A 22,880-nucleotide genomic window follows, 5' to 3' on the forward strand; every position below is an offset into this window, starting at 1 on the left:
GCTTTGAGTTTTATTGCAGGGAAAAATTTAATTAAACTTTAAACAACAATTTTTTAAAATTATCACTGAACAGTCAGCCTTTTTGTCAACACCACCCACTCTAGCTGAATTTGTATTGAATGCAGTTTTAGTAAAGTTTGCACCAACTGAACATGGGAAAAGGCAGTAATATGCCATGTTTTGTAAAGTTCCCACAAAGGATTTTTCTTTTAGAGCCAGAGTGGATATACAGTCTTTTCCAATCTTGCTAACGTTAAAGAAACATCTTTGACTCAAATTCCACCTTACTCTCCCATGTTTCATACAAAGGAAAATACCTGGTTTCTTCCTGTAACAGCAGAGCAATAATCGGAACTTGGTAAGTGCAATCAAACCTCTGTTATGGACCACTGTGTTGCACTAATGAACAATTCACTGGCCAAGTTCTAGAAAGAAAATGGATCATTTTATCTTAAGAAAAATAAACTGGTGAAGTATGAATAAAGTTACATGCAGCCATGAAAAGGAGGTGTCTGCTGCATAGTGCTTGTGAATCCTATCATAGTAGAATATGAAACAATTATTGAAAAACCACAGGTTGGAAGGTACAAGTCTACTGACTGAATTTAGAAAGAAAATTGATGTAAATGGAGTTCAGTAACGTTTTATTGTTTCTTGGAGAATTGAGATATGGTAAGGATAGTTTTGTTGATGGTTGTTATATGACTGATACATGTATTTTTATTGCACTCATGAACATTAAATTACATACAAAATACTTTCCTCGCCCATTGAAGGTATTTAAATAAATTGGTTTCCTTTCCATATCAATAACATGAAGAAAATCGGAGGTAATATTCTGTAGTTGCAATCCCTTGAACATAAGGAAAAGCTAATTATGTAAGTTAGCGGAAAGCTTTTAAGCAAAATTGTATTAATTGTTTCCATTTGGGGGGGAAAAAGAACTAAATCTATATTGCTGTTGCCATTTGTGAGTATATACTGTGCCTAGGCTGTTGTTCACCTGTTGGTTAGAAAGGTGTTGCAGACAGACGTGTAAAATAGCAAATAAGAGCATATGTTGAAAGTAACCAAGCACTATGTCCAAACAAGCACTGGAAAAGGAAATTGAAAGATGACATATATATTTATGGAAAATAAAGAGCAGGAAAGCATGGGAAGGGTTAAATCATGAAGACCACTGGCAATCTGTGGTCTGTGGAAGGCAAGTTGGGATAAGAGAGTGAAATGCTCTTACACCAATTAGCAGAGTATGGTTGAGGCTGAAAGGTCACTGGTGAGATGAGAACAATTAGTAGAGCTAGTTTCCTTGTTAAGTGTCATTATGACCAGATTGGAACCATAAATATTTGGGACATGACATTAAATATCTAATTAATAGTACAGTCAGCTTGAGACAGGAGACTATTGTAATAGATGGAATAGCTAAATATCTATCATGACAGGTTAGTATGGAATGGACTAACTGTCTATTCTGTAGCAGAGGTGATAATAAATTCCTAATCATGATATTAGGAAAATATTAAGTCAGGTCTGGAATGAAAGATCATTGTTGCAAGAGTTACCACTAAATATCTAACAGTGACATTAGAATAATATTAAGTAGAATATGCAACTGAAGAGATAATGGGAACTAACATCACTGGTTTATTGTGTAGCTAGAGTGAGGTACTTAGCTTATCAGCATGTCCGACTATATTAATCAAATAGAAACAGGATAAAAAAATAAAAAACCGCGAACCCGGAGGTTCGTGGGCATTCGAGAATCTGCTTTCTCAGTATCACAGTTTTTTGTTTGCAAATAAAAGGCCTACTTCTTGAAGAACTCTCTGCGTCTCCTGGTGATTCCCTACATTTTCTTCACAACATATTCCACTTTCCACCCTTGGCATGTTCAAAGTTCAGAATGTTGTAATTACCAGATTCTGAAGAAAGGAAGCTAGAGAATGTTTGAATGCACTATTGCAGAGCACTCGTCCTGGAATATTGGTACGTTTTGCAAGTTGTATTTTACCAGGTTGTATTTCTTAATTTGGAGTGTTTGAAAATACTTCAAAATTTACAGAGTAGTTTGTTTAGGCTTTTGATAGAAGAAAATAACTGGAAATAAAGTATATCAAATATTCTGTCCTCTAGATTGGTGTCTCTTTTGCAATAATTTGCAGAATGATCATATTCTGTGGGGAAATCATTAACCAAAATAGCCAAATTTACTGACTGACCAAATTTCATATTTTGTTTTCACTTTAGCTTAAACCAGAACCAATGTTCATTACATATGAATAAATAAAAATGTTTGAGATTTTTCACTTTAAATAGTTGGTACAGCAAAGATGCATTTCCTGTAAGGACAAACATTTGCACAACGCCTTGCATGAATGTGCTCAGCTACTCCATCAATAAAATGTTCATTATTAACGCAGGATAAGTTGATAGTTGTATCCATGAACTCCAAAGCACTATTACAAGCTTCTACAAATGCTCTCTCCCTTGGGTTACAGCAGTCCTAGAGGTGCAGGTTTCCAGAATATTTGTTCAGCCAGCCAAATAATCAATGATAGAAGGATACAGGTATATAGACATTGGGTAGAGAGCTGTGCATTTTAAAATAAACATAGATGGGAAGTAAGTTTGTTCACTAAATTGGAAGGTTAGTTTTCAGACATTTTGTTACCATGCTAGGTAGCATTGGTGAAGCAGTGGTGTTCATGACCCATTTTCTGCTTGTTTAGGTTTCCTTGGGTTGGTGATGTCATTTCCTGTTCTTCTGTAGAGGGAGTCCAAGTTGGTGTGTTTGTTGATAGAATTCTGCTTGGAATGCCATGATTCTAGGGATTCTCATGCATGTCGCTGTTTGGCTTGTCCTAAGATGAATGTGTTGTCCCAGTCGAAGTGGTATCCTTCGTCATCTGTATGTAAGGAGAGTGGGTCATTTCTTTTTATGCCTAGTTGATGTTCATGTATCCTGGTGGCTAGACATCACCACAGGAAATGACATTACCAACCGAAGGAAAGCTAAACACGTAATTAGAAAGCGGGTCACCAGCGCCAGTACTTCACCAGAGGCTTTCTGATGATGTTACCTAGTATGGTGATGAAACGTCTGCAAATGAACCTTCCATCTCAGTGAGCAAACTTACATCCAGAATCTCAATCTGAGCCACAAATTTTCTCAAAACTCGCTAATATAGAGAGAGGAAGTGCAAGTGGGTTTAGTAAAGTTAAAAGTGGATAATTCCACAGATCTACATGAGCTGTATTCTAGGCTGTTCAGGGAGGCGATGAAGGAGATACTCTGGCAGTAATTTTGAAAATCTCTGCCCACAGATGAGGCGGCAGACAACTGGAGGATTGTCTTATCGTTTTAAAAACAGGGAGAAAAGAATGCATCTGGATATTATGGGGAGCTTAACAAGGTTGCTGCCTGGGCTGAAAGTTCTGAACTATAAAATAAAAATGGACAAATTGGGTTATCTTCCTTGGAGCAACAAAGGTTGAGAGAAGATCTGATTTATGATAGGTATAGATAGGGTGGACAGACACTTTTACAATTTGTAGAGGGATTAATAATTGTAGGGGAGTGCACAGGTTTTAGACTAGGAGGAGATTTTAGATATTTTTTCACCCAGAGGTTAGTAGGAGTCTTGAACTCATTGCCTAAGAGTTGGTAAGTCAGAAGCTCTTGTAACATTTTAAGTAATATTTAGGTATTTGCTGTGTTGCCATAGCCTCCAGTGCTGTGGAAAATAGGATTAGTGTAGTCAGATCTTTGGTGGCCAGTGTGGACACAATGGGCCAACTAGCACCCTTCTGTGCAGTAAAGGTCTATTAAACATCTGAGTTCACATTTTGGTTTGTTTTCTGAAATCACCTAGCTCTTTGGTATCTTCAAGCTATCCACATAGCCTTCTGTCCTTTAGAACATTTTAGGTAGATGGTACAGTGCCTCCAAGACATCTAGTTTTCCTTTCTGCCAAACAGGAAATTTGCTTCCTGAAAATGGTTTGTTCCTCTCAAGAATTATGTGTTTTTTCTTTGCTTGCTCTCTCCTTGTGTTTGCATGTGTGCACTGCTTGCCTTCAGCTCCTCTGCTTGCATCTCTCTCCTTCATATCTGTTTTTCTTTTGTGACTGATAGCCATGCAGCTGTTGGTCCTAACATTCTCCCTGTTGGCACTGCTTCCAAGCTAGAGGTCACTAGGTCACATGGACCAGGATTTCATACGATCCAAGAAAATTACAGTTGATCCTCTTATAATAGGTATAAACTCAACAAAGTCATTTTAAAATCTTATTTTAAGCCTTATTTTATACAAAGATTAAATGATGAAAAATACCATTGTGGCAATTAATGGAATTAAATTGAATTATTAAATGAATCTGCTTCACAAAAACTAGTGTATTCATTGTTAAGACGGCTTTATGGTTCACTAGCATCCTATGGAAAAAGGAATGTGCTATGTTTCTGGTTTGCTCCATGTGAGACTCCAGATCCACAGCAATGTCTTGTAATAGACTCCTAATTGCCCTCTGAATCGGTATAGCAACCATTCAGTTGTATAGGCCTTAAATGCTGCCCTCCCAGAGATGATGATAGCCTGAGAATGAATGAAACTAAATGTGGATGAAGACTGTGAGCATTATGGATAGAGACAAGGAGAGTGTTCAGGTAGGGAGTCAGGTGTCCCTGGTCATGAGGCCAATTGTGGAATTATTTAAGATGTAAGACCAGTAACAGAAACATTTCTGGCAGTGAAGTCAGGACACTGTAATTTCACGACGGGGATGCGTTCCCTGGAATGGAGAATGTTCATGGGGTCTTTCTTCGATTTGTGACTGAGGATATAAATATCCTGGCATTGAAGTTGGACAGACCAATAGGTTCAGTTCTATAATTATAAAGATCATGAATGCACTATTATCAACGTGTTAGGAAATTTGACGTACGTGCACTTATAAAAATAGAAATGCTGCTTTTAGTTCAGACTATTGATGTGTGCTTTTTTGTCTGAAGTATAATGATCTATGCTTTAGTTTAAAGAGAAGGGTGGCACGTAGACTCAATGGTTAGAACTGCTGTCTCACTGAACGAGGGACACAGGTTCGATTCCAGCCTTGGGTGACTGTGTGGAGTTTGCATGTTCTCTCCATGTCTGTGGGTTTCTGTTAAGTGCTCTGGTTTTCTCCCACAGTTCAAAGATGTGCAGGTTAAGTGAATTACCTATGCTAAACTTCCATAGGGTCCAAGGATGTGTGGGCTATGTGCATTAGCTGTGGGAAATGCAGGGTTATGGGGATTGGATAGGGGACTGAACTTGGAGGAATGCTCTTCAGAGGGTGAGTGCAGAGTCAGTAGGCTGAATGGCCTCTATCTGCACTGTAGGGATTTTTTGATTCTAAGGATTAGTGTTTCTATAGTGCCTTTCATACTCTCAGGACACATTTGGATATTTGCAGCCAATTAAGTATTCTTAAAGTGTAGTCACTGTTGAAGGAATGAGACAGCCAATTTGTGTGCAGTAAATTCCCAGTTACTTTGCTAACATTTTGCATCTCTTTCTGTCTCCACAGATGCTGCCAGACCTACTGAGTTTTTTCCAGCATTCTCTGTGTTTCTTTCAGATTTACAGCGTCTACATTATTTCATGCAGTTACTTGCTTTGGTGCAATATTGATTAAAGGATAAATGTTGCTCTGGGGACCTGGGTTCAAACCTTGCTACTGCGGATGGTGGAATTTGAATTCAATAAAAGATGTGAAGTTAAGAGTCTAATGATGACCATGAATTCGTTGTGAATTTTCGTAAAAACCCGTTTCCCTCCTTTAGGGAGGGAAATGGCCATTTTTATTTGGTCTGGTCTCCATGTGACTCCAGACTCTCAGCAAAATGGTTGACTCTATACTGCTCTCTGTGCAATTAAGGATGGGCAATAAATGCTGGTGAAGCCAGGAATGTCCTCATCCTGTGAATGAATGGAAAAGAAAGGGCACAGTAGCTAAATCCCTTGCTTTTTGAAGTGGTGTCTTAAAGATTCTTACATCCACCCCACTGGGCTGATGGGGATTATCTCATCTGAAAGATGGCACCCATGACTGTGCAGTACTCCTTCAGTAATGCATTTTGCACTCTATTCATTGTACAGAGAAGTAAATCTACAACCTTTTAAGAGTATTATAAACTGAGCTAACTTCCTTTGCTGTCAGTTGGAACAAGTAAAGTTCATTAATGTATACCCTCTGGTATTCTTATTTTTATGTGAGAGCAAATTGGTCACCTTCACATGTTCATGAACATGCAATGATTGTTTCTATGGTCTCATGGATTGAGGTTTTGTCTTTAACACTACTCGTGGAGATGTATCGTACAAACAGTAGTTATGGCACACTGCAAATAGCCATTTTGAATGATTATAACATATTACCCCTTAGTTGTGAAATGTGACTTGTTATTTTCAGGAGAGGAGCTGAGTTCTGGGAATTGTGATAGGTATATTCCCTGAACATGGGCGTGTTAGCAACCTAAGATTTCAAAATTATTTTCAAACTTTATTTTAAATGATTTGATTCGCTGCTTCTTCATTGGTAGCTACTTGTTAGCATTGAAATGATCATTACTTTACTAGTTACTGATTTACTTGATTCTGTGCCTATTTGCTTGTGGGTTGTTTGGTTTAAGTATTATCTGTGGTTTTTAAAGGTTTAGGAGGTCCAGGTCTGATATGATGTTACGTTATCTATGAAGCAGCACAAGAGGCAGACCAACAGTAGAACATTCATCCCATCAAGGCTGCCTCCCCATTCAGTAAAATCATAACTATAATTATAATATTGGAATTAATTATTGAAAATATTCAGCAGGTCTGGCAGCATCGAGAGGGGAACAAAAGTGAAAATATTGAGTCCATCATGATTTCTTCCTTATGGCTGATCTGATTGTAGATGATTTCTACTTCCCTATAATTGTTGACTCCCTTGTTGATCAATAGTCTGTCTAGCTTAGCCTTGAGTGTTTTCAAGGACATAACCTCTACTGTCCTCTGTGGAAGAGAACGCTAAAGATTAATAACCCTCTGAGAGAGAAAAAAAAATCCTCCATTGATACGGACAATTCTATGGGATTTTTAAAATTTTAATTGCCCTTCTTTTCTCCTCTCTCCCCTTTTTTTGTGGTTATCGGCTTTATACTGCTTTGATGTAAAGCCGGAATTACTTTGTATATCGGTTGGTTGGGTATTATCAGGGGCTTTTTTAAAACTGCTATCCTTTTGTGTTTGGATTGGGGGTGGCTATACCTGTGGTTAAGATAAGTGGGGACTGTGGGGGGGTGGGCATCCATTGTTAACTCTCAGAGTGTAAATAACAGGTTTTCTTCATTTGTGAATTGGCTAGAGGCAGTTGGGATGGTAACAAGGATTAGGAGGAGTGCCCACTATGGGCAAGGGGGGAGATCTCCAGTGAATTGGGAGTTATTTGGGTATTTGCTCAAGTTAAAATGTAGTGATTAGTTTTTTTAGTTGTAGCAGTTTTTTCGGAGTAGTTTTTAGACTTTACAGAGTTAATGTTTTTGTTGCTCACCGCAGCTCAGATAAACTTCCTCCTGTTGGGAAACCACAGCTGCCCTGGATGACCATGGCTAGTGATCTGTTCAGGTAGTGCACCTGGAATGTAAAAGTGAGCCATTCCCCCATTAAAAAGAAAGAAGGTGCTGTCAAGGATAGGGTGGACTTAGCCCTGCTGCAGGAGTCACATTTAACTGATCAGGAACATCTGAAGCTGCAGCAGGGAGGTTATGATAAGGTATTCTTCTCCTCCTTCAGCTCTAAGAGTAGAGGAGTGACTATACTGGTAAGAAGGAACCTCCCTTTCCAGGTAAATGAGCAAATTAAGGACAAACATGGACGGTTCATCATTCTTAAAACTCTATTACATGGAGAAGAGTATGGTGTCCTGAATGTGTATGGTCCCCCAATTTCTAATTGATGCAGTCACTAAATTAATGAGTCTTGGAGTGCGCCGCACAATCATAGGAGGGGATTTTAATCGCCTAATAGATCCCGAGGTTGACAGGATGCCAAGGTGCTTGGCAGGTACACCCGTGCAATCTAAGCAATTGTTGGACATGTGAGGAGTTGGGATTAGTGGATGTGACTTTACTTTCTATTCCAACCCACACAAGTGCCATAAGCAAATTGACATTTTTTTATGCCAACTGACAGTTTGGGCAGAACATTGGCGTGCAAAATTTGGAATATAACTATCTGGGACCATTCCTGTTAAGGGATAGTAAATTCGTTGAGTACATCACAAGAGAGTTCAGGGCCTTCTGGGATATAAACTCAGGTGCAATCAATAATCCGACAATTCTTTGGGAGGCCACTAAGACATATTTACGAGGCCTGATTATTTCATATTCAATGATTAGAAGGAGGCAGAGGGAGGAGCAACAATGGATGCTGGAGACCCAGCTGAAGGTAGCTGAGAAAGTATATTATAATAGGCCCTCTTTGGTCAAGCTGCAGCGGGTCATGGCCCTCTGGACTGCTCTTGACTCAATGCACACACAGGTGACAAAAAAAGAGATTTCCTTCACTAAGCAAAGACTGTTTGAATTTGGAGATAGCCAGGTAGATAGCTGGCATATCTGGCTAGAAAGAAAAATGCTTCCCAATCTATTATGTCTGTTTGAGAGAAAACTGGCACAGTTACCCATGAGTTGAAGAAGATCAATGTTAGATTTGGGGAATACTTTGCAGAGTTATATCAGTCGGAAGGAAGCGAACACAGTGCAGCGAGAATGCAGTCCTTTTTTGAGAACCTGGACCTCCTCAGTATAAACGCGCCTATGATGGTACAGGACGTGCAGTGGCAGTAAAGCATCTCCAGGATGGCAAAGCACCGGGGTCAATGGATTCCCAAGTGAATTCTATAACGAATTCATAAATGTGTTGGTGGAGCCACTTCTGGGGATGTATAGCTATTCATACGCACAAGATTGTCTGCCTCTTGGGGAGGCTAATATCTCCCTCATTTTAAAGAAAGGGAAAGACCCCAAAGAATGTGCTTCATAAAGACTCATTTCACTGAATGTAGATTTTAAAATTCTATCCAAGACGTTGGCCCTGAGGTTGGAACAGGTGTTGCCCTATATTATTAAAGAAGATCAGGCGGATTTTGTTAATGGCTGTAGCTCCTCCAACAGTATCATGAGGGTACTGAACATGATTGATCCTGGGTTTGGTGGTCTCCCGAAACACAGAAAAGGTGTTTGACCGGATAAAATGGCCGTACCTGTTTGGGGTCCTAGAGTGCTCTAGTCTGTGGGAATCCTTTGCCAGATGGGCAGTGATATTGTATAATTATGCTAAGGTGACAGTCATCACAAATGGTAGTATTAGGTAACTTTAATATTGGGAGAGGTAGTCAACAGGGGTGTCCTCTTTCACCGCTGCTATTTACCTTGGCAATTGAACCATTAGGCTGAAGCTATCAGGAGAGATCCTGAAATAGTGGCGCCAAGGGTGGGAATGAGGAGCGATCACCCTGATGACATCCTTTTGTGCCTGATCTGAAGGATGGAATACAGTTCCTGTTTAGATGGTCAGCGAAAGGTTTTTTGTGTTTGGGAATTTTTATTACCCCTGCCTTCCACCAGCTGTATAAAACTATGTACAATTACTGGAGAGAATAAAACAGGATTTGCAGTGTTGGGAGGGATTACCGTTATCATGGTTAGGCCAAATAGCCCTGATTAAAATGAATGTTCTTCCTCGCCTGTTGTACCCCATGAGAACACTCCAGTTGATGCTACCTAGACAAGTATTACGGAGGCTCAGTAGTTGGCTAGGTTCTTTTATTTGGTACCGCAGATGCCCCCTAATTAAACTTAGCAAATTGCAGCTTTCGCAGGGTGGGGGAGGGGTGGATCTTCTGGACTCGAAGAGATATCAAATAAGTGCTCTGTTTAGTATATATCAGTGACTGTGTATGAGGGGATTCGGAGTCGATTTGGCTTCAAGTTGAAGCCTCACAGTCGAGAGGGTAATTATGCAAGACGAGGGTAATTGGCTTAAGACCGTTTACACCGTTTGTGGGAGCCCCAGGATTTAAACCTGGGGCAATAGACTCCAGCTTTAAGGCATGGGAGAATAAGGGAATCTCTTGTCTGGGAGATTTATTCAAGGGGGAGGTCTTGATGCCATTTAGCCAACTAAGTCAGAAATATGGATTGTCCAATAGGGATCTTTTCTGGTACTTTCAGATAAGGGATTATATACAGAGGAAGACCAAGCTCCTGGCTCAGTAAAGAGTACTCCGGTCACTCTTTCACTTAGTACTTTGTATCATTTACAGAAAGGTCATGGAGGGACTCTCTAACACGTGGAAGCGAGAGCTAGGAGAAGATATTTCATTGGAGATATGGGAAGGTATATGGGAAAATGTAAGGAAAATTTCAATATGTAAGAGAGTGCAGGCCATGCAATTGAAGATTTTAGGAAACAGTGACGTCTGCAGATGCTGGAGATCAGAGTTGAGAGTGTGTTGCTGGAAAGGCACAGCAGGTCAGGCAGCATCCGAGGAGCAGGAAAATCGATGTTTCAGGCCGGAGCTCTTCATCAGGAATGAGGCTGGGACCCTTGAGGTGGAGAGATAAATGGGACGGAATGGGGTTGGGGGGGAGGTAGCTGAGAGTGCAATAGGTGGATGAGGTGGGAATGAAGGTGATAGGTCGGAGAGGAGGGTGGAGCAAATAGGTGGGCAGGAAGATTGGCAGGTAGGACAGGTCAAGAGGGTGATGCTGAACTGGAAGGTTGGAACTGGGACAAGGTGGGGGGAGAGGAAATGGGGAAACTGCTGAAGTCCACGTTGATGCCTTGGGGTTGAAGTGTTCCCCAGGAGTTCTTCCTCCAGGTGTCGGATGGTGAAGGAGCGGCGGTGGTGGTGGCCCAGGACCTGGGAGTGGGAGTTGACATGTTCGGCCTCGGGGCGGTGGCGTTGATTGGTGCGGGTGTCCTGGAAATGTTCCCTGAAGCGCTCTGCAAGAAGGCGAAGAGTCTCCCCAATGTAGAGGAGACCGCATCGGGAGCAACAGATACAATAAATGACATTTGTGAAAGTGCAGGTGAAACTTTGATGGATGTGGAAGGCTCCTTTGGGGCCTTGGATGGAGGTGAGGGAGGAGGTGTGAGCGCAGGTTTTGTAATTCCTGCGGTGGCAGGGGAAGGTGCCAGGACGGGAGGGTGGGTTGTTGGGGGGCATGGACCTAACCAGGTAGTCACAGAGGGAACAGTTTTTGCGGAAGGCGGATAGGAGTGGAGAGGGAAATATATCCCTGGTGGTGGGGTCCATTTGGAGGTGGCGGAAATGTCGACAGATGATGTGATTTATGCGAAGGTTGGTAGGGTGGAAGGTGAGGACCGGGTGGGGGGAGGGGGTTCTGTCCTTGTTACAGTTGAAGGACCGTGGGGTTTGAGGGTGGAGGTGCTGGACATGGATGAGATGCGTTGGAGGGCATCTTCAACCACGTGGGAGGGGAAATTATGGTCTTTAAAGAAGGAGTCCATCTTGTGTGTTTTGTGATGGAACTGGTCCTCCTGGGAGCAGATGAGTCGGAGGCAGAGGAATTGGGAATATGGGATCGCATTTTTGCAGGAGGTAGAGTGCGAGGAGGTGTAATCCAGGTAGCTGTGGGAGTCGGTGGGTTGTAAAAAATGTCAGTGTTGAGTCAGTCCTTGTGGATGGAGCCAGTGTAACTCCAGAAGATGTACTGTTCCATGTAGCCGACCAAGAGACAGGCATAGCTGGGGCCCATGCGGGTGCCCATGAGGAGGTGGGAGGATTGGAAGGAGAAATTGTTGGGAGTGAGAACCAGTTCAGCCAAATGAATGAGAGTGTCAGTGGAAGGGTAAAGGTGCGGTCATGGCAGATGGAGGTGTAGAGGGACTGGATGTCTATGGTGAAGATGAGGCATTGGGGGCTGGGGAAACTGAAGTCTTGGAGGAGGTGGAAGGCATGGGTAGTGTCCCGAATGTATGTGAGGAGTTCCTGGACTGGGGGGATAGGACAGTATCGAGGCAGGTGGAGATTTTACACAGGGCTCGAATGGCGCCAGAGAGGCTAGCTAAGTTCAAGAGAGGAACATCAGCAGGGTGTCTCAAATGTAAAATTAGTATAGACACTCTTACACACTGCTACTGGTCATGTTGTAAGGTCCAGAGATACTGGAGTGCTATCATAAGGGAATTGAAGGACATCCTGGAGATCGAAGTTAAAGTGTATCCGGTATTTCTTCTTCTGGGGTTGCCAAATCTGCCCTCTCTGGAGAACATGGGAAGAGATTGTGTAACATGTTTACCCACTGTGTGAGGAAGAACACTTTAATGAACTGGACGTTGGAAAAACCACCAGGTCTTTTGGGGTGGCATAGGCTGGTGATGGAACATTTCCCCCAAGATTACCTCACAAATATGGTGCATCACAAAACGGAGCAGCTTTACAAGATGTGGCGGCCCTTTCAAAATTATATTCATGCAGATTTATCAGTAATATTAATTAGGGCCGTGGTATAGCCATGGGAATCAGTCTGGGCACCCATGGGGCCCTGGGATGGGGAGGCTGGGGGAAAAGAATGTGGGTGCAATGACTGGTGCTCCCAGGGATGGGAGCCTCAGTGGAGGTGTGGTGAGTGAAATAGAATAAAGTTGTGAGATATAATTTAATTTAATTTGAATTGAGTTTAATTTAATTTTTATTTAATTTGTTTGTAGTTTAGTTTAAGTAGATATGTTTGTTCTGGTTGAATAGTAGGTAATTTATTATTAATAGTAATGTGAAATGACATTATTGTATTGCCTCTATCTTTCTGTATTTTGGTATTACTCTTTTTTTGTATATTGATGTTCTGTAAAAGAATTTTTAAAAGTTTCTAATAAAAATATTTATATAAAAAATTATTTTGAAGAGGGAAATAAAGATGTAATGCAAATTTGTGTGACTTGTAAAGTAATAGAGCATTTTTGCTTCATAACCTTCTTCATTGGCATTTTTAGCTAAGAATTAAATTGGGAATTACAAAACAATCCGCAAGTCTAAGCTCATAGCTGAGGAGTTACAAAAATCTAGAACAGCCACCAGGGGTCAGTAGCGGATAGCTGTTACTCAGACATTTCTAGACTGAGCAGCTCCAGGTTTGATTTACCCAATATCAGGCTGCTTTGGTAATCACCTCAGTCGTTTTGTACAAATGATTAATTTTGTTGTGTGTTTCAGAAAGGTAAGGATATTCATGTGGGAAGCAGCCTCTTAACTTTAACCACCCTTATTATAATTACTCATTTAAAAATTTTGCGAGCGTGGGATACCAGAAGTCAAGATTAGAATTAATGAAAATGCTCAGCAGAGGTTTATTTGTATTCATTCTCAGGATGGCTGAACAGTAACAAGGCCCATACCTCAAAGTGTCCTTAAGGAGGTGGTTGTGAGTCATCTTCTTGAACTGCGATAGTCCATGGAGTTCTTCAGAACAATGTAAGAGAGTGAAACAACAGTGATACAGAACCAAGTCAAGGTGGTGTGTGGTTTTATTGGGGAGCTTGCAAGTGGTGATGTTCTCATGCACTTGTCTTTTTTACATATGGGGAGAGCATACAGTTTGGAGGGTGCCGTTGAAGGAACTTTGAGTTGCTGCAGTGCCCGTTGTAGATGGCAATTACTGCCACAACTGTGGGCAAAGTTAAAGTTTAAAGTGGTGGTAGGAGATGGAAATTTAAATAGTGTCAAGACTTTTGATGTTGTTAGTGCACACCCATCCAGACAAGTGAAACACTTACAGAAAACCAAGAACTGCAGGTGCTGGAAATCTGAAACCAAAGCAGAAATTGTTGGAGAAACTTAGCAGGTCTGACAGCATCTGTGGGAAGAAAGCCTAGTTAATGTTTTAGATCCAGCGACTGATTCTGAAACATTCCGTCTGCTTTCTCTCCACAGATCCTGTCAGACCTGCTGAGTTTCTCCAGAAATTTCTGTTTTTGTTGAAGTGAAACAGTATCGCTCCTTGTAAATGGTAAAAAGACATTCAGGGATAAGGAGGTGAATTACTTTCCAGAGATTTCCTAGCCTCTGACCTGCTGTTGTAGTCACGGTATTTACAGACTGCTCCAGTTCAGGTTCAGGTTCTGGTCAATGGTAGTCCCCTACTCTGGATCTTGATGGTATTCAGTGGTGGTAATGCCATTGATTACCAAATGAAGACAGTTAGGCTATTGGAGATGGTTATTACCTGGCACTTGTGTGATGGTTAAACTGCTGAAGATGGTTTGACAGCATCTGTGTGTTCCAGTTTATAGGAACCATTTCTAACAGCCAGAACAAATACATTAATGTTAACATAGAGTCATACTCCCTTTATTCTGCGGAGCAATATCCAAGAATTCCAAGCTCAGAGAAACATCCTTCACTGTAGCAATCTGATATTCCCATCACACGATCCAAATATCCTTGATCCACTCCCTCCTCACTGATCTTTGCCACAAAACAATTCCAAGAGCATCCACCCAGATGTAAGACAATATATGAAAACATTGTCACTTCCATACTTCTCTTCACATCATGCACTAGCTTGGCTTGTATGTGAAATTGTTGCTGGATCAATAACCTGGAATCCTTTTCAGATGTTTTATTTTTGGAACACTAGCATGTGCAGCCTTGATCCTGAGATGGTGGGACTGCCCTACAAAGAGTGATTGGCAAACTGAGCCTGTATTCTCTTATAGAGTTTCAAAGAATGAGAGGTGATCTTATTGAAACTTACAAAAGGAATAGACATGCAGGGTCGATGCAGGTAAGATGTCTCCCCTGGTTAGAGATGTTAGAACCAGAGGAAACAATTTACAAATGAAGCAGATATCACTTCCACCCAAAATGAGGAGGAATTGTTTAACTTAGACAGTTGTGAAGCTTTGTACTTCTCTACCACTGTGACAACTCAGCTTTGTGAGTGATTAAAGTAGAAGTTGATAGAATTCTGATTGCCAATGGTGTGCACTCTTATGAGAATGGAATAGGTAAAAGGCATTTGAAGTGGTTGATGAATATTGAAAGGCAGTGCAGGCTAAATGGCCTACTCCCTTTCCGGTGTTCTATCTTAATGAAGTGAAGAAAATGTCTTCATTCAACCAATGGAATTCCCTATGTAGAAGACTGTCGAAACCGTGTCACTAAATATATTCTAGAACTGAGATAGATTTTGGCAGCATTAATGGGTATGGGGAGCAAGGTGGAAGGTGATAAAGGATCAGCCATGATCATATTGAAAGGCATAGCAGACTAAAAGGGCCAATTAGCCTTATCTGGCTCCTTGTATTCCAATGCATTAAATTGTAAAATTTAATAAGCAGCAAATTATAATCAATAAACATTATAAATATGTCTCCAGTTGGCATGGCTCCTGAGCTTTGCTCATGGGATGAATTCTCCATGAAATTGAATGAAGTGGGGAGAGCACAAGGTGATAGGAAGGAGCATGGTTTGTCAGGTTGGTACAATACAAGCTTAAACGCAATAAAGGATTTTAGATATGATTAGGAGCAGGGGTTGAGATGAGTATGGGGGCAGTGGGAGATCAGTACAGGGGCAGAGATTGGCACGAATGATGTGGGGGAAAATGGAGGTGTGGGTAGAGGAGCATACATTGGCATGAAGGGAAATGGGAGTTATTTAAGGGGGGGGGGGGAACAAGGGCATTAGATGGCATTGGGAGTATGGATGAACATCAGCAGAATTTAGGGACTTTGTGTGTGTGGGAGGGATCGAGTATGAAAGGGAAGGGAAGGAGGGATGGTTTTGGTTTCTGTTGGTGCAAGGAGAGAGATTGCATCCACAGGAACCAGATTACGCTGTCGAACAGTGCCACCCACACCTCTCCCGGGAAACCTTAACAACAGAAGTCTTACCTCCCATGCCAGATTTTCCCAGGTCATGGGCAAGAGATGACCCACTCCTGACATGGGAGCAAGAACCAGGGGCCAGGGTGTACCATATCTGCCAAACTCAGATTTAAAACGTTCAATTGAGCCAATGTCAACAGGGTAGTTGAAATCTGGAACTCTTAATCCCTTTCCTTAATGAATATCTACCAGTGTCAGATTGGAAAATTTTTATTGTCTTAGCTTCTGAAGGAAATGGTGAAGGGGGAAAAGGGCAGATGAGCTCGAGGTTTCTTCTTGGGGAAATTTGCTTCCTGTTTTCGTTCCTGAAAGGATTCACTCTACCTTGAAGACTAGACGCAATCGATCACAAGAAATATACTTTACATTTTTCATCTAAACCTAGCAGTTTTATTTTAAGAATAATCTTTTCTCTTTACCAGTCTCCAACCGTCACTTCCGCTATGGAAGGCATTAATTGTACTTTAGCGTCCAGTACTGCCATCCCTGAATATCTTCCATTATCTTCCCCTACATGACCATTAAATTGTGATCTTTGATGGAAAGTTTGATACATGGGGCTGGGCCGGGGCAGTGGGGACGAACGATGTCATAACCAGACTCAAATATATTCTTACCCAAAGGTTCACCAGGCATCAATAGTGCAAATCTTTGAGGAGAAAGTGAGGTCTGCAGATGCTGAAGATCAGAGATGGAAATGTGTTGCTGGAAAAGCGCAGCAGGTCAGGCAGCATCTAGGGAACAGGAGAATCGACGTTTCGGGCATTCCTGAAGAAGGGCTAATGCCCGAAACGTCGATTCTCCTGTTCCCTAGATGCTGCCTGACCTGCTGCGCTTTTCCAGCAACACATTTCCATCAATAGTGCAAACTCTGGAATGGGGAACTTTTGCAGATTTTCCACATCCTGACACAGAACTCTCTTATCGCGCTTGTTCATTGCTCTGAACCAAATTCACAATGAGGACTGAGACTGACCACTGGCTTTTGCACTTTTTAAAGGTTCTTCTGTGCTACGTGAGCATCACTTTCTAATCAGCATTTAATCTCTAATTACACAGTACAATCTGACAGTGAACCATCTTCTTGAATCCCTGCAATCCATGGGGGCTCGATTCATTCAGGGTGCTGTTAGGAGGGGATTTTAAGGATATTGATCCCATGATAGTGGAGGAATATCCATATAGTTCCAAATCAGGATGGTGCATTGATACCAAAGATAGCATCGTGAAAGTAATTCTGCTTAGTACCATGCCTCATAAATGTAAAGATAAAAGCACTCTCAAATATTTTCCACCAGAGGTTAAGTATTCACTTGCCTCAAATGTATTTATGAAGCACTTTCACTGAACCTTCCCTGTTTGTTGATTTTCCAATTAAATAAGATTTCAGGCATATCATAAATCATTAACTTGTTTTATTTTCCCACTAGGTGAATCTTCTTGATCATCTGACTATGATTAATAAAATTTGCTTATTAATTCTCGATTAAATTTCTCCTTGAGCTATTTTTGGCATGTTGGTTATTATTTATGTGTTTTGATGTGTAGATGTTAAAATGGGTAAAGATGCTGTACTTGTTGGTGCTTGATAACTAGAAGGACAGGAATACAAAATCATCACCTAAAGATCAAAGATGAGTTTGGAATCATTGTTTTTAACATTTGCTTGGACGTTGAATGCCCAAGCCCAGAACACAATAACTGCAGAAGCTGTAATCCATTTTGGAGTGAAGTGAATAAGAATTGGAAAAGAGAAAATATTGCCAGGTTACAGGGACTAATTGGACTTGGTGAATCAGCCGAGGAACTATGTGCCAAATGTCTTACTGCTGTAGTTTAAAATACTATGATCTCATGATGCAGTTGGGAGAAAATGAGAACTGCAGATGCTGGAATCAGAATCGAGAGTGTGGTGCTGGAAAAGCACAGCAGGTCAGGCAGCATCTGAGGAGCAGGAGAATCCATGTTTCAGGCATAAGCCCTTCATCAGGAAGGAATTCATCCTTCCTGATGAAGGGCTTATGCCCGAAACATCGATTCTCCTGCTCCTCGGATGCTGCCTGACCTGCTGTGCTTTTCCAGCACCACATGCTAAACTCTCATAATGCAGTTGTTAATTTGTTCATATTAATATCAATGAGGATTATTTTAACTATATGGAATAATAAAATTGATGATAAATCAATAGCCTGTTTCACATTTCCCTTGATTGAAATTCCAATTGACATCTCCACAACCACCTGATGATGGAGCAGCTCTCCAAAGGCTACTGTTCCAATTAAACCTGTTGGACTATAATCTGGTGTCGTGTGATTTTTGACTTCAAATAAAGTGATGCACAAGCATAACATTTTATCATTTACTCCATGGTCCGTTTTGCTGAATGTTATAAAGTTGTAGAGAACGTTATTACCCCACAATTGACTGCTGTCTTTTTGCTCAGGCTCTTTGTGACACTCCTGCTTTTCAGCATTGTTTTTGTTTGGTAACTCATTCAATAAGCAATGAGCAGCAGTGGCTGCTGATAGGCAAGACAAATGGCACCATGTTTTCACACATGGCCACCACAACATTCAGAAAAAGCTTGCAAGAAGCCCAAATGTGAGGTTCACCACTGAATATGGCAGGACTGCAGATCTTAGATCTGATTCATTGGCTGTGGGATTACTTGTGTGAATGAAGAGACAAAATCATTTGCGGCTTTTGCTGTTTGACTTGCACATTTGGTAGCTTCACCAGGTGGGCACCTCACTTTTTAGGTATGCCTGGGGTTGCTCCTGGCATGTCCTGCTTTGTTGAATCCCTTGGCTTGATGGTAATGCTTGTGTGTGGGATATTCTGGGATCGACGATGTGTGGCACTGGAAAAGGCACAGCAGGTCAGGCAGCATTTGAGGAACAAGACAGTCAACATTTCAGGCAGAGCCGTTCCTCAGGACTGTGGGATACTCTGTGTCATGAGGTTGTAAATTGTGTTGAAACATGAACCTGCTGTTGCTGATGGCCCACAGTGGATTATGCCTGAAACATGGATTCTCCTGCTCCTCAGATGCTGCATGACCTGCTGTGCTTTTCCAATGTTCCGCCATTGAATAAGATCAGATTGACAGAGAACCTAGAAGGAGGAGTTCATAAAGTGTTTTTGGGATAGTTGTTTATATTCTGTAATCAGCCAGAGAGCAGCCTACACTAGGTGTGGTGTTGTGAAGTGGGATAAAATTAATTAATGACCTCACAGTCAAAGCACCCCAGGTAGCAGCAACCAAAATTTAATTCCATTGTATGTTCAGTTTGAGGGACAGAAGTGAGGGTCCAAGTCTAATATTTTAAACCTAATGAGGGCACTCTGAGAACATGAAAGCTAAGCTAGTTGAAGTGAAGTGGCAAATTAGTTTAAGGATATTTCAGAATGAAAAGTTTCAAGGGGAGGACCCCTCCAGTCTTCAGTTGGTAGCTCTGTTCAAACTCTGTCCCATTTAACATGGTGATAGCGCGATACAACACAATCGAAGGTATTCTCAATGTGATGGCAGTAGTTCATCTCCTCGAGGACAATGCACTAGTCACTGTCATCAATACTGTCACAGACAGATCCATCTTCGGCAGACTGGTTGAAGAGGCTGAGATTAAGTACATTAAGAATTATATTGAGCAAGTAACATTTGCATTTCATAGAGCCAGGCAATGACTATCTCCAATATGAGTGAATAAAGCTGTTGGTTCTTGACATGCAATGATATCACCATCACTGAATGATCCTGCAAAGGCTAAACAGATTGGGACACTACTCATTGGAATTTAGAAGAATGAGAGGTGATCTTATAGGAATCCCAAGAGGTTTGATAGGGTAAATGCTGAAAGGAGGGTTATGGGTCTTTGCAAATCCTTTCCACAGTGAGCTGCGGAGGCAGCGCCTTTGTGTATATTCAAGGCTGAGATAGACTCTTGATCAGTTGGGGAACCGAGAGTTACAGGGAAAAGGCAGGAGTGTGAGGAATGCTTGATCAGCTGTGATCCTATTGAAAGGTGGACCAGATTCAAAGAAATGAATGACCTCCTGCTGTTCCTATTTCTTATGGTCTTATCATCAACAATTGCTGGCCTAGCCAGCGATGCCTACATCCCATAAACAAATAAAAATAAGATAAAATCTGTGTACTAACCCAGATTTTCAAACTTACAGCCATTCTAATGTCTCATCGAGGGAAATAGACTGGGAATTGGAGAAGATATAATCAATGGACAACACCAGAGGGCACTGTGTCTCACAGTTTGGAGTCTGAACCACCTGTAAGCTTTCAAATAGCAGATAGAGAGGAACCTTGATTATCCAGAATTTGATTAACCAAATTTCGGATTATCTGAACAAGATCACAAGATCCCGATGCTTGGCTAACTATGTTATCCGACATCGATTATCCGGCATTCGATTAACCGAACAAAATACTCCCCGTCTATGTCCTTCAGATAATCGAGGTTCCTCTGCTGGGGAATACTACTGAACACTTCCATGGACAGTGCAGATCCAAGATTGCATTTCACTCATGATAGCCTCATTGTATGAATGTGTATCCCTACAAGTCTTTGAGACTCTCCTCCAGTTCTGTCCTCTTGAGCATGCCTGATTTTAATCGCTCCATGGTTGGTGCCTGTTAACTCTGGAATTCCCTTCCTAACTCATGCCATCTCCCTGCCAGGCACTTACTAAAATGATCCCATTAATGTATGGAACAGGAACAGGAGTAGGCTATTTGGCCCCTCAAGTATGCTCTGCCATTGAATAAGATCATATTGACAAAGAACCTAGAAGGAGGAGTTCATAGAGTGTTTTTGGGATAGCTGTTTATATTCTGTAATCAGCCAGAGAGCAGCCTACACTAGGTGTGGTGTTGTGCAGTGGGATAAAATTAATTAATGACCTCACAGTGAAAGCACCCCAGGTAGCAGCAACCAAAATTTAATTCCATTGTATGTTCAGTTTGAGGGACAGAAGTGAAGGTCCAAGTCTAATATTTTAAACCTAATGAGGGCACTCTGAGAACATGAAAGCTAAGCTAGTTGAAGTCAAGTGGCAAATTAGTTTAAGGATATTTCAGAATGAAAAGTTTCAAGGGGAGGACCCCTCCAATTGTAGTTAAGAAAACAAAGTTAAAGATTGCATCGATTGAAAGAAAAATGCATCTCATTGCTCAAAGGTGGATGACAGTTCAGAAGATTGTAATGAATGGTGTGTCACACAGATCAGTGCTGGAGCCACAGTATTTTTACAATTTCTAAAACTTATTTGGACGAGGGGACCAAAGGTAGTTAAATTTACTGGTGACACAAAGATAGGTAGGAAAGCAAGTTGTGAGGGGACATATGGATGCTACAAAGGAATAAAGAGAGTTTAACTGAGTGACAAAGACCTCGAAAGTTGAGTTTAATGCCGCAGAAAGTGAAGTTTTGACAAGAAGAATAAAAACAATAACCAAATTGCCTGACTCGTGAGAGATTGCAGGGCAATTAGGTTTTTTCATTTATGAGTTATGGACACCAATGACCAAGTCAGTATTTATTTCCCATCCCTAATTGCCCAGAGGACAGATAAGTGTCAACCACATTGCCGCTGGTCTGGAGCCATATGTAGGGCAGGCCAGATAAGGATAACATATTCTCTACCCTAAAGATTATGAGCAAAATTTGGGTTTTCTTTTATCAGTTAACAATGGTTATGCGGTTGATATTAGGCTAGATTTTTTTTAAATTGAAGTCAGATTACACCATCTGCCATGGTGAATTTTGAATCATGTTCCCAAAACATATGCTCGGTTTCTAGATTGTTAATCCAGTGACATTATCACTACCACAGCATGTTTCTCTAATGTAGAGGGATCTTGTCAGATAATTGAGCCCAATGGATCAGAGACGACAAACAAGGATCATAGTGAAATTGACAAGTGGTTTATTACACAAAGCGATATCGCAGACGAGAAATTAACCAGGCTGACACAGAACTGATTCTCTGCACAGATGGCCAAATGTTCTTTCTTGAAGTGTTGGCATATTTTTATAGGGATACAACACTAAAGTGATAATTGTAAAGCAGTTACATTAGCATGGTGAAAATTGTAAAAAGATTAAAACAAGAATAAACAGAATAGAAATTAATCAAGAATCTGAATTTGGGACCTTGGGGAATTGCAGTCACAGAAGGAGTTGGTTTTGAAGGGTGTATTTGACTGGAGTGACACTGGCGATGGGGTCAGGCTTAGGTTTAAGGTCTGACTTAGGGTTAAGCTTAGGGTCAGTGTGTGGTTCACTTTTAGGGTTAGAGTTAGGGTTAGAGTTAGGGTTAGGCTTCCCGTTATGGTAATGTTTAGGGTGCATTTTGCAAAGGGGCGAATCAGTGGCTTCAGATGGAGTTTGAGACCTGCAGGCCGGGTAGCACCACCGGATTCCATCTGGGGCAGAGTATCCTCCAGATCCTGACTGAGTTTCAGCATTTTCCAATCGTGGGAAGTGCTCCAATTGGGGACGGAAGCGAATCCATGTGTCCATACCGACTTTGAGTCTTCCAGGCTGGGTAGCTCCGCCCGATTCATTCCAGCAGACCTGCCAATGGTATTCCCTTCTGGGGCCAGGTATCCTCTGGATTCTGGCTGAGTTTCAGCGATTTCCAGGTGAGGTGCCGGTAGCCTGGAGGTTGGCTAACGTGGTGCCACTGTTTAAGAAGAGTGGTAAGGACAAGCCAGGGAACAATAGACCCGTGAGCCTGACATTGGTGGTGGGCAAATTGTTGGAGGGAATCCTGAGGGACAGGATGTACATGTATTTGGAAAGGCAAGGACTGATTAGGGATAGTCAACATGGCCTTGTGCGTGGGACATCATGTCTCACAAACTTGATTGAGATTTTTGAAGAAGTAACAAAGAGGATCGATGAGGGCAGACCGGTAGAAA

The sequence above is a fragment of the Chiloscyllium plagiosum genome, unplaced genomic scaffold, assembly GCF_037043375.1.
Source record: "Chiloscyllium plagiosum isolate Xiang-an unplaced genomic scaffold, Cpla_swu_hap1 HiC_scaffold_4, whole genome shotgun sequence".
Classification (NCBI taxonomy): domain Eukaryota; kingdom Metazoa; phylum Chordata; class Chondrichthyes; order Orectolobiformes; family Hemiscylliidae; genus Chiloscyllium; species Chiloscyllium plagiosum.